The sequence below is a fragment of the Cynoglossus semilaevis genome, chromosome 7, assembly GCF_000523025.1.
Source record: "Cynoglossus semilaevis isolate Cse_v1.0 chromosome 7, Cse_v1.0, whole genome shotgun sequence".
In the NCBI taxonomy this organism is placed as follows: Eukaryota; Metazoa; Chordata; class Actinopteri; order Pleuronectiformes; family Cynoglossidae; genus Cynoglossus; species Cynoglossus semilaevis.
The window spans coordinates 11,542,121-11,556,772 of NC_024313.1; the positions used below are offsets into that span (position 1 = coordinate 11,542,121).

At 42.7% G+C, this 14,652-nt stretch overlaps 1 long non-coding RNA gene across 1 annotated transcript in view; it reads right to left on the minus strand.

The window, feature by feature from the left end:
- Positions 1-14,652, minus strand: part of LOC103381163 (uncharacterized) — a 69,797-nt gene that overhangs the window by 49,747 nt on the left and 5,398 nt on the right. The window contains exon 6 of the long non-coding RNA XR_521756.3: positions 6,216-6,334. This is a non-coding gene — a long non-coding RNA (uncharacterized LOC103381163). The remainder of the gene's footprint in view (positions 1-6,215; positions 6,335-14,652) is intronic.

The following is a 14,652-nucleotide window of genomic DNA, read 5'->3' on the forward strand; positions in this document are numbered from 1 at the left end:
TAAAGAAGAGCTGTGACATTTATGTGACATCAACTCTGCTCTTCTTTTTACTGTACTTTTACTCATCTAGATATTTCATTCTTTACACAACAGACCCTAAATATATATATATATATATAATGTATATCTACTGTGTATCTTCACTCATGTACTCTACAAGTACTTCCATCTATCCAAGTTATTTTTATTAAAAATAATAATAAATTACTTCAGTTTCGACTGATGCCCAGACAGTTAGATGGTGCCTTTTGCGATATGTGCCTAAAATATAATTTCAAGTATTACGTAACATTATCCAGACAGGACATCACTGTACGTGATTAGTTGAGAATTGTAAAAGAGCGGCGTAGTTGAGACCATACTGATTAAAATAAAGTCTGTGTAAGAATCACTCACAGACACGGATCAACAAAAATGGACCACTTCCTGTCAGGCTGAAGAATCATTTCTGTGCCGATTTATCCCGATACCAAATATGGTGAAACCTAGAACCAAAAAGGTCATTTGAGACCTGACCAAAGGCATTTTACATGAACACATTTAATCACACAATTACTTAAAAAAACATTTCTACGACTTTATGACATTTAAATCATGGTTAAAAAGGTCCATGCATTTGTTCTGGACCATTTTGAAAAATCTTCAGACTTGATCTCTGAGACGCTCTGACGAGGAGTAAGTACCGCTGACCGTGGTGCTGCGATGTCGGGGTGGGGATGCAATCAGATAAAAACTATATAAATAAATCATCTCCAGTGATCTGAGCTCTACAAACTGAATTTTATTTTCCTGATGGCTTGGTTCTTCAAGAATCTCATCACATTTAAAAGGAGTCCTATCAAGGTTACATACTCACGTAGTGTGGTAGAGAACGTGTTCTGTGTTTGTGTGCGTTCTGTTGTTAATCTGCTGGTGTGTTGAGAACCATTCTAATCATAAGTACAGCGTGGAATTGTATAAAAGGACGACTGGACGTCAGGCCCGTGTCTCCCCGGCGAGGCTAATTTCAAAAGTAATCTGAAAGCAGAGACTCTCTGCTCCCAGCATAATTAAAGCATATCTGAAAATGTTCCTGTCAGTTCCTATAGTAATAATATGATGTAATTCACCAACTCTACACCAGGGCGCTCCTGACGTGATTATCTGTAGCTGTAAAATTACATTCTCTCCTTGGGTTAAAGTTAAAGGGGCTTCAGCCATTAGTCGTGCTGCTGCTGCTGTGAAGGCTGCTCATATGGACCGGTCACATGGGTCACATGACAAGATGGTGATTGGTTTCTCTCATTTCACCTCTACTCAACAACTTAGTAGCAATTGTAAAACCTGCATTTGCTAAAATATGTTCGAGAAATTACAAAATGTCACCATAAGCAAATTAGGAGTATATTAAAAAAGTTAAGACGAGTTCAGACGACCAAAAAATATCCAAAGTCAGCAAAAAAAAAAAAGCACTTGCCGGCCAATAAGAGTAAAGTGTTCAAAGATATTAGTCTAGACTACCTTCACATGTAGCTAAAAAGCTGAAGGATAGTCAAAAATATCTAAAAGTTTGCCCAAATGGTAACAAAAGTCCCACCGTTAGCCTTAGGTCAGCACAGTTACTGTAGCCACAGTTACTGTAGCCACCGTTACTGTAGCCACCGTTAGCCCCAGGACTGGACCTCAGACTGGTCTCTATTAGAGCTGTACTATAGCATTAGCTGTTATTACATGTATATTCCGTCTTCATTAGTTGCTGACCTCAGTCTGGGGTCAAGTACGTTTCCATGCAGCGGTAAAGAGAAGCCGAGGACAATTGAGTTTGCAATTGGTGCTAAATGACTGTTGTGCTGCTGTAAATAGGTTTTCCAGGTGGTCATTTGTCGTCCTTGAAGTTGTAATTTACTGTACCGCCCTCTGTGAGCCACAACCTAGAGCTGCTGTCCTGTCCTCACACATATTCACTAGTGAAATTAGCCACGGAGTCGGACTGATTCCGGCCGAAAGGCTTTTCATTCCTCTGTTACATCATGATCCGTCTTTGAACAACATCCAGGCTGCCTGTGAGAGGAGGCTCACTCCTGAGGAGAGAGGAGCTGAATCACAATAACAACCCCCACCTACATTTGGATCACTTAAAGACAGCATGGTCACGAACGCTTTGGCAGCAGCGCCCTCGTGTGGTGTAAATGAAGCAGTGCAGGGAGGAGAGAGTGGATGGATCCCTGGACAGTTAACTGAACACAAACACCAAACACTAGAAGTTAGTGGATGAAGAGAAGTTCATCAGAATAACATCAGTAGATTACTAATAATCTGAGGTCTGCTCTGACTCCTCCCCCTCCTACACACTTCCTGCTGCACACAGGATTTGACACTGAGTTACTTCCTGACTTCATCAACATCATGACCATCATCATGATCATCATCATCATCGTCCTGACCCTCACAGCTGACCTTTACTGTCTCTGCTGATCCCAGACCTAGAGCAGAACATGTGACCCAGACAAACAGGAACCATAATCCAGACTGGGATGATCCAGGATCAGTGGATCAAAGAGATATTAAAAAAATAAACAGAAAATGTATTTTATTATTTTTTGTGTGTTTGTTTTATGGTATAATTTGAAGTAAAGTTCAAGGCTCAAAACCATACTCTTTATTTTGTTATTTATTTTGTCTTAATATAACCACATTCATTTTTTCTTTTTTTATTTCAAAGCCTAACTGACGGGCCCACAGTGACAGCAGCAGTCAGCGCCGCCAGTTCACAGCTGGTGAACCCATCAGCCCAGCCCTTGATGACGGAGCGTCACAAACTGCTCCACTACTTAAATTAAATCAGCAGTAAACACTAAAGAGGCCGTAAGAGGAACAGGCTGCCTCACCTCCAAACAGGTGCCTGATCTTTAGCTTCTTCCGTCGGCAGCTGCTTTTTCAGGAGGAGCCGAACACATTTATGTCACGACCACTTTAGTTGTTGACGATGGAGACAGACAGACGTTAAGTTTCAATGCGGTGTTAAGACAGCAAACAACACTGACTTCCCTGTTTCTGTTGGTTCGGAAAATGTCTACCAACAATTATCATTGCAAAAAAAAAAAAAAAAAAACCCCAATGAACAAATAAATGTACATCCTTAACTAGAGATGTACGATAATATAATATCTGTAAGGATCGATATCGGTTTTTCCTCCGATAATGAAAACCTGATAACACAATGACTGGGTTTCGCCAAATGATGTGTGACCTGAAAATAGCTTTGGGGATAAACGGCTGTTCATTAAATTAATTAATATAAATTAATTTTATTATTCTATTTTCTATCAGAATCAGTATCGGTTGATATCAGAATCTGAAAAAGGTCTCTCCGTGTGACTGCATGTGTTTGAATCGTTTGTTCAGAACATTCCCTGGAATTTTAAACTTCCTGTTGAAGTGGCCTGTTCCCACGTCACATGAAAGCCGTTACTGGACAGTAATCAGAGTCACGAGAAACAGGTTTTCTATGAAAGTCACATGACGCAGTGAGAGAATTAATTAGCTGCTGATTAGTGTCGCAGTTCATCCTCCAGTTCAACTAATAAACCATCAGATGCCACTGCAGCGTTTCGACTGAACATTAACCTAATTTAACTGAAAACTAAAACGGAAAATGAAATATGAGAAACATAGCAAAATAAATAAGATAGGTGAGCGAAGCAGGCGAAGAAAAAACTAAGAAATGTGACGTCACTGAATCAACTACGTCTGTTCCACTTCCAACGTCACGACCAACAGTATGAACAAACCACTGCCCCTGGACTGTGACTTTTACAAGAAGGACTGACAATCATTGTACAGTAATTTAACCTTTATATTTTTATATTTTTTGAACACTAGATGGCAGCATCGTATCACGTTTGTTCTGTAGACAACTCTTGAAATCCGCATTAACGGCCGTTAAATAAAAGAGGACACAGCAGCGTGTAAATGGATGTTCACCATCACCTGCTGTGCTCGACAGCGTGTGTTTGGAACCAACTCTCCACCATTATTTCACCGACTATGTCTGTTCTGTAATCACCGACCCATTCGCTGCTCCCTGTCATCTCGTCACTGACGCCTCTGGGAACATGGAAATGTGTCTGATAGTTAAAGTCACTGAGCCAAAAAAAAAAAAAGAAAGAAAGAAATTTTTACTGTGAGTGAAATAAAGAGAATTACTGTGATTACAGGAAGCTTCACGCTGGTCCGATGACGCCAGCAGCCACCAGGTGTCACTGTAGCTCCTTGTCAGTGGAGGACAGCTAATCCTGCAGTTTTCAACCATCACCATCTTCACCAACCACAGCCCCCACTATCATCAAGTCCATGTTTGAACCATAACTACATAGTCCAATCACCTATATCTACAGTACAACAAAATATCTACAAAGTACTTGGAACATATGACTAATAAAGTGGTCGACCAGCGGCTGTCAATCAGCTAAATCAGGACTTCATAAAGGTCCAGGTCTTCTGATCATTTAGGTTCAGAGGTCAGCGACATAATGACATTAACGCTAACTTACTGAAGTACGCTAACCACACCAGATACAGGCTAGGTGCATGGTCCGAACCGTCCTGGCGTGCGGTCCAGATGCAGACCTCGGTCCAGATTTTGAGGAGCCCTGAGCTGAATCAATGACGTAATATTCATACTGAGTATCGTCTCATGGAACATCCCACTGTCTCGGTGATCTTGGCTGTCGTTGTCGGCAGCTGCTGGAGTATTTTAAGGTTCAGTTTGGTGAAATGCTGCAGTGACTCTCAGGAGAAGAGACGAAAACAACAGAATCTCTGGGTTCTCTGCCCTGCACAGAAGAGACGAAAACAACAGAATCTCTGGATCTCTGGGTTTTCTGCCATGTTTGTGTGTGTGAGACAGATTTGGTCATTTGAGAAAAACAACAGATTTTTCACATATGACCAAAACCTCTTCACCTTCTAAAGTCTGTCCACAACTTCCTAACACCAGCCTCAAAACCCCCCAAACGTGTGTTTCCATTTAAAACCCCAGGTCCTTCCACAGACAAATCAGTCTTTTCACACCACAGCCGACCCCAGCTGCTGATTCACTGCTGCCCACGTCCATAAGTTTCACTCTGTTATTCGGTGACTTAAGTATTTTAAAAGGCTCAGTTAGGATTTACCTAATTGACTGTAACTCACTAAATGAGTCAGCAGAAGTCCAGCAGCTTCTGTTTCCCCTAAAGGTGGAAACATCAATTTTCTCCTTCGACTCTTGGTGCGGGAGAAAGAAAAGATTTACAAACTGGAGTTTCCTGTCGACGGACAAAGAGACTTAAATATATAACAGAACGACGCAGGTGTAAATACAGGTCATGTGTGTGTGTGTGTGTGTGGGCTGGGTGGCATGTGGACTGCAAGACTGAGCATGTGTGTGTGTCAGGACTGGCTGCAGGTGAACACTCACCATGTGTTAAAGGCAGGTGAGTGAGGCAGGATTGTACAGAAAGAGAGCGTTACTGACACCACGTGGTCGACACGTGACTAGACCCATAATGATTAAGAATATTATTTCAGATTTTATATTTAAAATCTAATTTTAAAAGCTCAACAATTAGGCTGACAAGTTCTTAAAAACAGAGAAAAAAAAGAGAAATGAAATCAGGACCATGGACAGCTCAGCCTCACTGATGACCATAATGTAGCCATGGACAGCTCAGCCTCACTGATGACTATAATGTAGGATGATAAAAAAAAAAGTATTTTCAAACGGGTATTTTATTTCAACCACTGAATGACGAACCACTGATACACACGTTGTTATTTACACCCACTTTTTTTCACGAGTTTTTGTTTCACCAAAGACCGTTGTTATTTACACCCACTTTTTTTCACAAGTTTTTGTTTCACCAAAGACAATCTGAATCTGACACAACTGTCAGGTGAACTGTAGCCTGTGGAGAACGATCTCTCCAAAACTTTTAAATTAACCCTCGATAATTTCTCCAAGAAACTGGACAATAAATGACCAACATCCAACGTCTCTATGAACTGAATTTTAAATTAAACCTTTTCATTCTTTTCAGGGAACATGCGTGAATCAATGGTCCGTGCTGCCAGACATTCCTCCACTCAGTCATAAGTCTCGTTACTGCCACTGAGTTATTGCTAGTTCCAGACTTTGGTTCATTTCATTTTTTTTTCTTCTTACACTTCCTATTTCATTTCTGGCGTGTGATTCATACCTTCATTTCCCACAAAGGACTGCAGGGTCACGTGGCAGTTGTTGCACCGCAGGCTAAATGTGCAGCGTGGCATCTGGTACGCTGCTCCGTCTCACCTCCAGGTCAGCCACTGTCAGAGTCTGGAAGTAAATGGAGAGATTTCACGGTCATGATGAGTGACTTTAAAAAGCTCCGTGCAGGCGGTGGACCAGACATCTGCTCACTACATACTCACTGTACTCGTCCCGCTGAATGGCTGATGGCAGAACCTGCGCTGACTGTCATAAGGAAGGTTAAATGACTACAGCTCCTTCCATCTGTGCCAGTGCCTGACATTTAGACTTAATGAGCGGAGAAGAAAAGCAGCACCAGTGCAGGAGCCATCAGCAGCTGAACGCCGTTTAAAAAAAAGCTCCTAAACCAGCGTGCCAGGTCAAGTGTTTGTGCACAGACTCCGTACTGCAGCCGGCGCGGCAGAGTTTAGATTCTCTGCATGTCAAGAGAGGATTCAAATTGAATCCAGGTGGTGGAGAGTGTCACAAATCTGCAGCCTTTGTGGTGAAGAGGAGCCTGAGTGACTGTTCTGATGCTGGAGATGGAAAGTGTAGCAGCCGGCAGTGAACGGTTGGGAAAAATGGTTGGTTTGTGTTGAGGCTTGAGTGGTGTGTGTATGTGTGTATGTGTGTGAATGTGGTTCAGGTATAGCTATATCTGTGGGGACATTGTGTGAATATTTACAATTTGAATATAGATGTCTAAATCAATAACACATAAAACCAACTTGACTAATTGACGGAGGTTGGAGACCTGCGGCACTTAAAACGCCCTCTGCTGGATGTAACTGGTAATACATATTGGCTGTGTGAAATTTGAGGTGAGAACATTTTTAATGAGACAAAGAAAGTCACAACCGTGAAAAGGAAGAAAAGAAAATAATTGCTTTGACATTTAAAATCCAAGTTCCCACAAATTTACTTTAAAATATGACCTGGTAAATTACATTTCTTAAAACGCTAAGAGCATATTTTTACTTTGTAAAAATCCGACGGTCATGAAATAGAATTTTTAGACCCCCCCCTTCCTATAACAAAAATAAACTCACAGACTCATAAAACAAAAGTGCAGCAGTGCCATTTTAACTTTGAAACAATGTGTTTTCACCACCCTCCCTGTGAGACCCTGGCAATCCCAACGTATTATCCAATCCACATTAGGAGGGAACTCCACAGGACGCCATCTGCTGTCACAGTGTGAACAACTTTATTAAAACACCATTCAGTCGCTGGAAGATCTCCAGTCTGAAACACAGAGAGAGAGAGCGTTCCCCGGACAAGAATAGCGACAGGACGTTGTCGTGTCGTCGGCAGGGTTCGCTGTAGGAAACCTGTGTGTTACCCAAACTACTAGCTGAGCCCGAACAAACAGACAATTAGGTGAACATTCGAGTCGTCTTCTTCCCACTGAGGATAAACGTGCACTCAGATAAATCCTGCTTATCACGACTTCAAGCTCTGAAAACTGCACGACGCAGAACGAAGCCAAACCAAACTGTTTTCAAAGCCAAACACAGACACACACATCTGTGGATTCATTCAACCACCACACTCGTCTTCCTCTCTGCTATCTGCTCGGCCTTAATGATAACAGTCAGCGTGACAAGCGCAGATGTAACAAAGGCCACGCAGACCTCAGCCTGTTAAACAGCAGGACTGGAGACCCCCCCACCACCACCACACCCCCTCAACCCTCCTGCTGACACAGAATGTACGACAAAGAGGGCAGAAACCAGAGTAATGATAAACCACCCCCTGAAATACACCAACGCACAGGGAGGAAGGAGTTTAACTGTAGGAAAAGTAACTACAACAAAGTCATTAAAGGAGATCAGAGACACCAGAGCGTTGACTGTAGGGGCTGAAAAGACAACGACGAGAAAGTCACAGAGAAACACAGCAACGTTTTAGACCTTTACATCAGAAAGAGAATCAAAGGTCTGGCCCAGGGGCAAATAGTGGCCCTCAAATAGGGTTTATGTGCCCCCCCCCCCCATCACCCTCCAACTGTTACATAACTGACTTGACTGTTTATGTAGGGACGGCGCTAAATGATCACCAGTTACATTATGTCAACACTTGAGGCACTAGACCTAGGTCGGCATCTGTAAGAACACGGGAAGACGTTCAACTTCAGTAGTGAAGTAACTAAATCTCACTAGTAAAAAATCCAGGTTCATTCTTGGATCTTAACCTACCTCTGGAGCTTCTTCTTCTTCTTCTTCTTTTTTCTTCTTCTTCTTCTTCTCCCACTGTGGCTGAAACATATGTTGCAGTTTGTTTTCCTGCAGCCATTTCTGTCTCACTGCTTGCTGTCGCTATGGTTACACCAAGCCGTCTTCACGTCCTTCCTTAGAGAACAGTTGGACACACACAGTGACTCGTCATCATTCTAAGGCAGAGAAACCAGCGGTCAGAACAGGACTGGTCAGAACAGGACTGGTCAGAACAGGACTGGTCAAATCCTCCAGGTTTGTTTGATGTTATTAACCATTCACCGACTCATCAAGGGACCGTATCAGCAGGATCGTAGTGTTAATACACACGCACACCCACACACAGTTGAACCCCTCCCCCACTAACACATTCCTGCCCCCCCCCATCACCATGGCTCAGCACACTGTGTTAGAATGTGCTGTTAGCTTATGCAAACTCAGTGGAGGATGAAGCTGTAAATATGTCAAGATGGGCCGTCGTGTCGCCGGACTCATTTACCAAAGAAGTCGAACCCCCCGACCCCCCCCCGGTGAGTCATCGCTGAGTAGATGTCGAACAAGAACCTGGAACCCAGATTGAGCCACGTCCTGGCATCAGATGAACTGAACTGTGGGTCCAGATTCTGAGCTGATCCTCACGGCTCCATCGTTGAATCACTACGACCAGCCTGCACTGGCAGACAGAAATAAGGAGGTACGAGGACGTAGCCGAGAGGGAGAAACAGCTCCGGCAGAGAAAGGAATCTGTTCGACTTCTGTTGCTTCACTTTTCCACACAATTAGGATTTGTTCACATTTGCTTCTTCACTGAATGCATTCAAACGTCGATTGTTCCCTGAAGAGACGCTTTCGGCTCAGGGTAATGTTTTTCATGCCCCATAAATATGCATTATTTGCTCCCAGGGGGGACAGAACAATTTCAGAGCAAATAACAGGAGTGAGGAGTGGGGTCTCAAGCAGGTGGTCAAGCAGTCGGTGTGAAAACAGAAAGCATTGCCAGTGCCAGACAGAATAGTCAGCTGCTGCTTCTCCATAGCCACAGGAGCCAGCTGAGGTGGACAGAACGTCTGGTCAGGACGTCTCCCTGGAGATTTGGTTTAGGTCCACGTGGAAGGAGACCCCGAGGCGGGCTCTCTGGATCGACGAGGCCGTCCTGGGTACGCCTCAGGATCCCCCCAGAGACAGGTGTCCGGACTTCACTGGATGCTGACCCCGCGGCCTGGACGCAGGGCAGAGAAACAGCCTGACGATGACGACGATGATGAAAATTTGACAGTGTCTGTTTCTGTTGCCCAACTTTTCTGACTGTACTATAGATTTTTTTTTCCACTGAGCAGATGCTGCCACTTGACCCAAAGAACCAGTGTAAGACCTTCCAAGTCAAGAGCCGCAAATTCAGCTGCACATCAGTGCCGTGTCGGCCGCGGGGGCAGAGGGGGGGGGGGGGCAGTACATCAGTCAGCCTGAGGCAGTTTAATGTTCTCTTTAAAAGGGATGTTATGTTTTAGGAAGAAATCACTCAAAGTGAAGAAATCCTCGAGGAAGTTGAAGGAGTTCTCAGATGACTCGACCTCAGGAGGACCACACGTAAACACGTCCACCGCACACCCACCATCCAACACCGTGACAGCTGCTCAGTGATTGACGTGACATGCAGGGCAGTAGATTCTTATTCAGCACTGAGACGAGGTGGAAAGGTGACCTGTGCCGTAGGTGTAGCGTCTCCGCCCACCGCTGCGCACAGAAAATGAAAAAAAAATGTCATCACAGAGCGGGTTATAAATACAGGACGCCGACATCAAATGATCACGACGAGCACATTGATCATGTGTCTATCAAGACTCGGAAGCTAACGCTGGACGAATGCTCTGGGCCTTTGTCCCGGCTGCTCCTCCGTCGACCATCAGTCCAACTTCAAATGACAACTTTGTGACAAACAACAACTAACCCGCTCCCTCTGTGCTGCGTCTCTGACACCTGTGTGAGTTATCACAGCGGCTGGGCCTCCACCCCTGCACAGAGAGGCAGCATGGCACCAAAACTGGCACGGTTGCTACGGCAACCAGAGCTTAGGAGGCTGAAAACAGTCGTTACACAAAAATAGATTCTATTTTGGCCAAACGATTAATTTTAACATTCACGCCTGAGCGGAGGCTAAAATTAAACACAAAAATGATGATTCTATAATCACTTAAAGAAATTAAAGATGTTTTTTATGAACTCACATTGATTTAACAGGCCTGGCAGCTCTTCTTTTTAATTAGTCTGCCTCAGATGAAGGCGTCGTGATCTTTCGCTCCACATATGCCGCCCACCTCTAAACTCTCTGTTTGTTACCAAAACAGCAGCCTTTTTGTTTGTTTGTTTGTTTTGCCACTGCCTATATCTGAAACCTAAAACTTCTGAAGACTAAGATATTTTAAGTTGTACCTTTTCTTCACAGCAGTAGCGCCATCAACTGGCCTCAAAGAAAAATCTATTTACTTTATTGTCCAGGAAATACTCTGTCGTTTAAACAAGATGAAAGAAAAGCTAATTTTAATGGTAATCAATTTAATTCTATCAGTATTTGTCCATAAGAAACTCGGATCAGCACCAGGGACAGCTCCTGTATTTCCACAGCAAGTCACAGTAGTAAACCATGGTTTTACCCTTCACTCTGATAAATAAATTACTAAGGTTGGTTTACTGGGTTACACTGTGGTAATTTTTTTTTTTTTTATTGTTGTGGTGTAAGTTTTTTTTTCTTCTTCTTCAGTCAATTAATGCAGCGAGGTTTCTATCCTGAGCCATCCACGATCCAAACTTCAACTTCATCCATTCATTTATTGCCATTAATAAATAACTGCCTGATGAAAAATGAATAACCCTCACCATCAGGTCACAAACCTGAGAAAGGTGATTTGAAGATAAAAAAAAAAAATAGAAAAAAAACGTGAGCTTATCAGACGTATCAACATGAGTTTTGAAGACCAGATAAATAAAACAATTCTATATCTACAGATATTTTACCCCATATACCTCAACATATTTCCTTCTACAGCTATCGCTGCCCAACACTGCTGACTCCAAGAACCAGATGTTAATATTGGAGGTGTGTAGAAGCAGCCGGAGGAGTCACAGCGGGATTCTTCTTTCATTACTGCCCGAACAGGATTAGTGTTTACTGTGAGCTGAGATTCTTCTCACTCTTACGTCTCATTTCTCCACAACAACACCCCATGTGGCAAAGCTTTGCATTATAAGTGCCAGGTTGGGGAAAAAGCTGAGGGAAGGAAAAAAAAAACAACACCAATCCCGTATATGCACGTTGCTGGATACTTACGAATAATTCTGCATCGTGAATATCAAACATGTCGTCACAAACACACTGGTCAAACGTCCTGCAGAAGGCTGCAAATGAGGTCTGGTTGGAAATAAAAAAAATCCAATGCTTGATCTCTCCACCTCTTTTTTATAATTTTATTTCCAGTCTGGTCGGGAGTCAGTCTGCTTTTATTAGACTTCTAAAAAGTTGCAGCCTTGAAGATTCGTCCTGAATCTCGACACTCGCTGCAGACAGCTTCTCCTTTTTTCTCCACCCACTGTGAGTGCTCACATCTCCCAAAGTGCTGGACTCTTCTTCTCTCTCATTGCAAACTTTTTTTCCATTACTCTACTTTCCCCTCTTTCTCTATCTGCTTCTTCATCCTTCAACTTATTCCCACAGCTCACTCTGGAGGTTCACTCTGGCTCGGCTTCTTCTAAACTGCCCACATGAAGACAATCAACACTGAAACAGTCTCCACGTTTCAGGCCTATCCCACATTTTTCCTCCGTCTTTTTCGTCTCCGGCTCGGCCTGAAGTTTATCCCTCAGAGTACCGAGTCTCCTGCTCTCATCTGCTTAGAATTAATTTGGCCTTCACAGGACGACACAACACCAACACATTCGGCTTTCTGTCCGATGGTAAATAAAAGAGGAGGCGCTGCGGAGGCTGACCTCAATTCTTTTCCTTCTGTTTCATTATTCCAGTCTGTGTTGGTCCCGAGGCAGGGACCAACCCGAGTCAGAGCCTCTGAGTGAAGATCCAACACAACAATTACAACAATTGGACCAACAGCAATCAATGAAAGATGGGGCAAATTAGACAGCTAATCTCTGGATTGTCTTTTCATGAGCATTTGTGCTCACATTATACACATTCATTAACACATGATGCATCACACACACACACACACACACACACTGAGCTCACAGTGCTGTGTATCTGTTTCCTGAAATTCAACCTAATTATCTCAGAAACTTTACCAGTCTGGATCTCAGAGCTCAAACACGTCAACAGAAACCCTCGTGCCAACTGAGATCAGACCACTCCCTCCCTGCGGATTTGCTAAGACGCTGCTTTTCTATATCATTAGAGTGGATTATTTCCAGATTCTGCACACGGCCTCGTCATTTTCTTTTCCCGGCCTGGGGGGAAAGGAACACATCTATGGGCGGGTTCGAGGCTCTTTGCAAACAAGGCGGCATCTGTCTCCTCCTGGGTGCATGCAGATGCGGCAAATAGGAGCTGATTTCAAAACAACCCATAAACCCTCCCCACCCGCCCCCCTCATCATCCCCCAAAATGTGGGACAAATTTGATGTCATTTGCGAGACAAATTGAGAAAATAACTCAGCAGCAAATTAGCTAAATGTGAGAATGAATGTGACTTTTGTAACAAATCTGGAGCCTCAGGCCGGGAGTGATATTACACCGAGATAAGTGTCAGCTTCACATGCAACCATTGCCCATCATTGGAGTCTGTTAGTGCTGTGACCATGATACTGAGACGAGCTGCTGCTGCTGCTTATTGGAAACATGATTTAGGCCAAAAAAAAAAAAAAAAAACCTTTTATCAGTTTTGGAAACATGATTTAGGCCAAAAAAAAACCCCTTTTATTATTATTTTTTTCTTCTGCCTGTAATGTGTGTCTATCAAGGGTGCGTCTTTAGGATCCACTCCCTACACAGTATCAACGTCAGCAGACTACTATGTGAAATGTTAATTAACATTGGAGGACAATTAAATTAATAATAATAATAATAAATTAACTCTGTAATGTGTCGGACTTTTGGCAGATTTTTAAAAAAAAAAAAACCTCCAGACTACAATTAGAACATTTAACTGCGTTTTAACTGCACAACAAATGTTTTTGTCTTTTGCAAAATATCCAAAACACCCACTTTTAAAAGTTAGGCATTCAACAATGAGACAAAAAAAAAAAGCAAAATAGTGCCAGAGAGTCAACAAGATGAGATTTGTAGGAAGCAAATGTTTAAAAAAAAAAAGAAGAAAAAAACATAGAAACTAAATAAACAATGTTTAAACATTTGCAAACACCAAAAACATCCAACAAGTGTTGAGAAAGTAACAAATGGCAGAAAGTATTAAAGTTATTAGGGCTGCTAAAGTTAATGTGATAATAACTTGACCTTTTGACCCCATTGTAGACAGTGGGCAGCAGCTAACGAGCGATACATCGGTGAGGTTAAAATAAAAAATAAACTGATAGGAGCTTTTCTGTTGAATGACAAAGTCAGCTGTAAACTCCTGCCAGATGGTACGTTACCACTGCAGTAATGAAAAGTCATGAGTTACTTAATACCAAAATATAAGCCCTCTTTTTACTACGCCCTACACGGTTTTACTTTTTCACATAAACTCCAATCAAATGTGCACATATAAAATAAAAAGTGCTAAACCGCGGCTCCAGCCTGAAACAACCGGCTCTAACAAACCTCTAAGTGTTAACTGGGAATTTTCCCCTCCATAACCTGACGTCCCAACAGTGCCACACAGTACGGTACGGTACGGTACCTGAGGGGTTATTCTGGGGAATGTAGCCTTCAATAGATTTGTCCTTGGTTTGGGCTGTTGCTATGACAATAAACAAACGTTTATATTAGCCAAACATATTTGTCAAATCCGTAATTTGCTAAAACGAACGATAATTAATCGTGATTAAATATCTTAGTTAATAATTTTTTAATAATTTTAAATCATGGTTTGAAAAAACAAGTCGCCGTGACTGTAATCTTCTACAAACCTGCGCTCCCTGCCAATTCAAACAGTGGCCCGTGGACTACATGTGGCCCAGACTCAACTGTGAATTCATGTTTTGGTCCAAATGTTCTAGTTACGTCCCGTTAAACAGTCAGAAAAT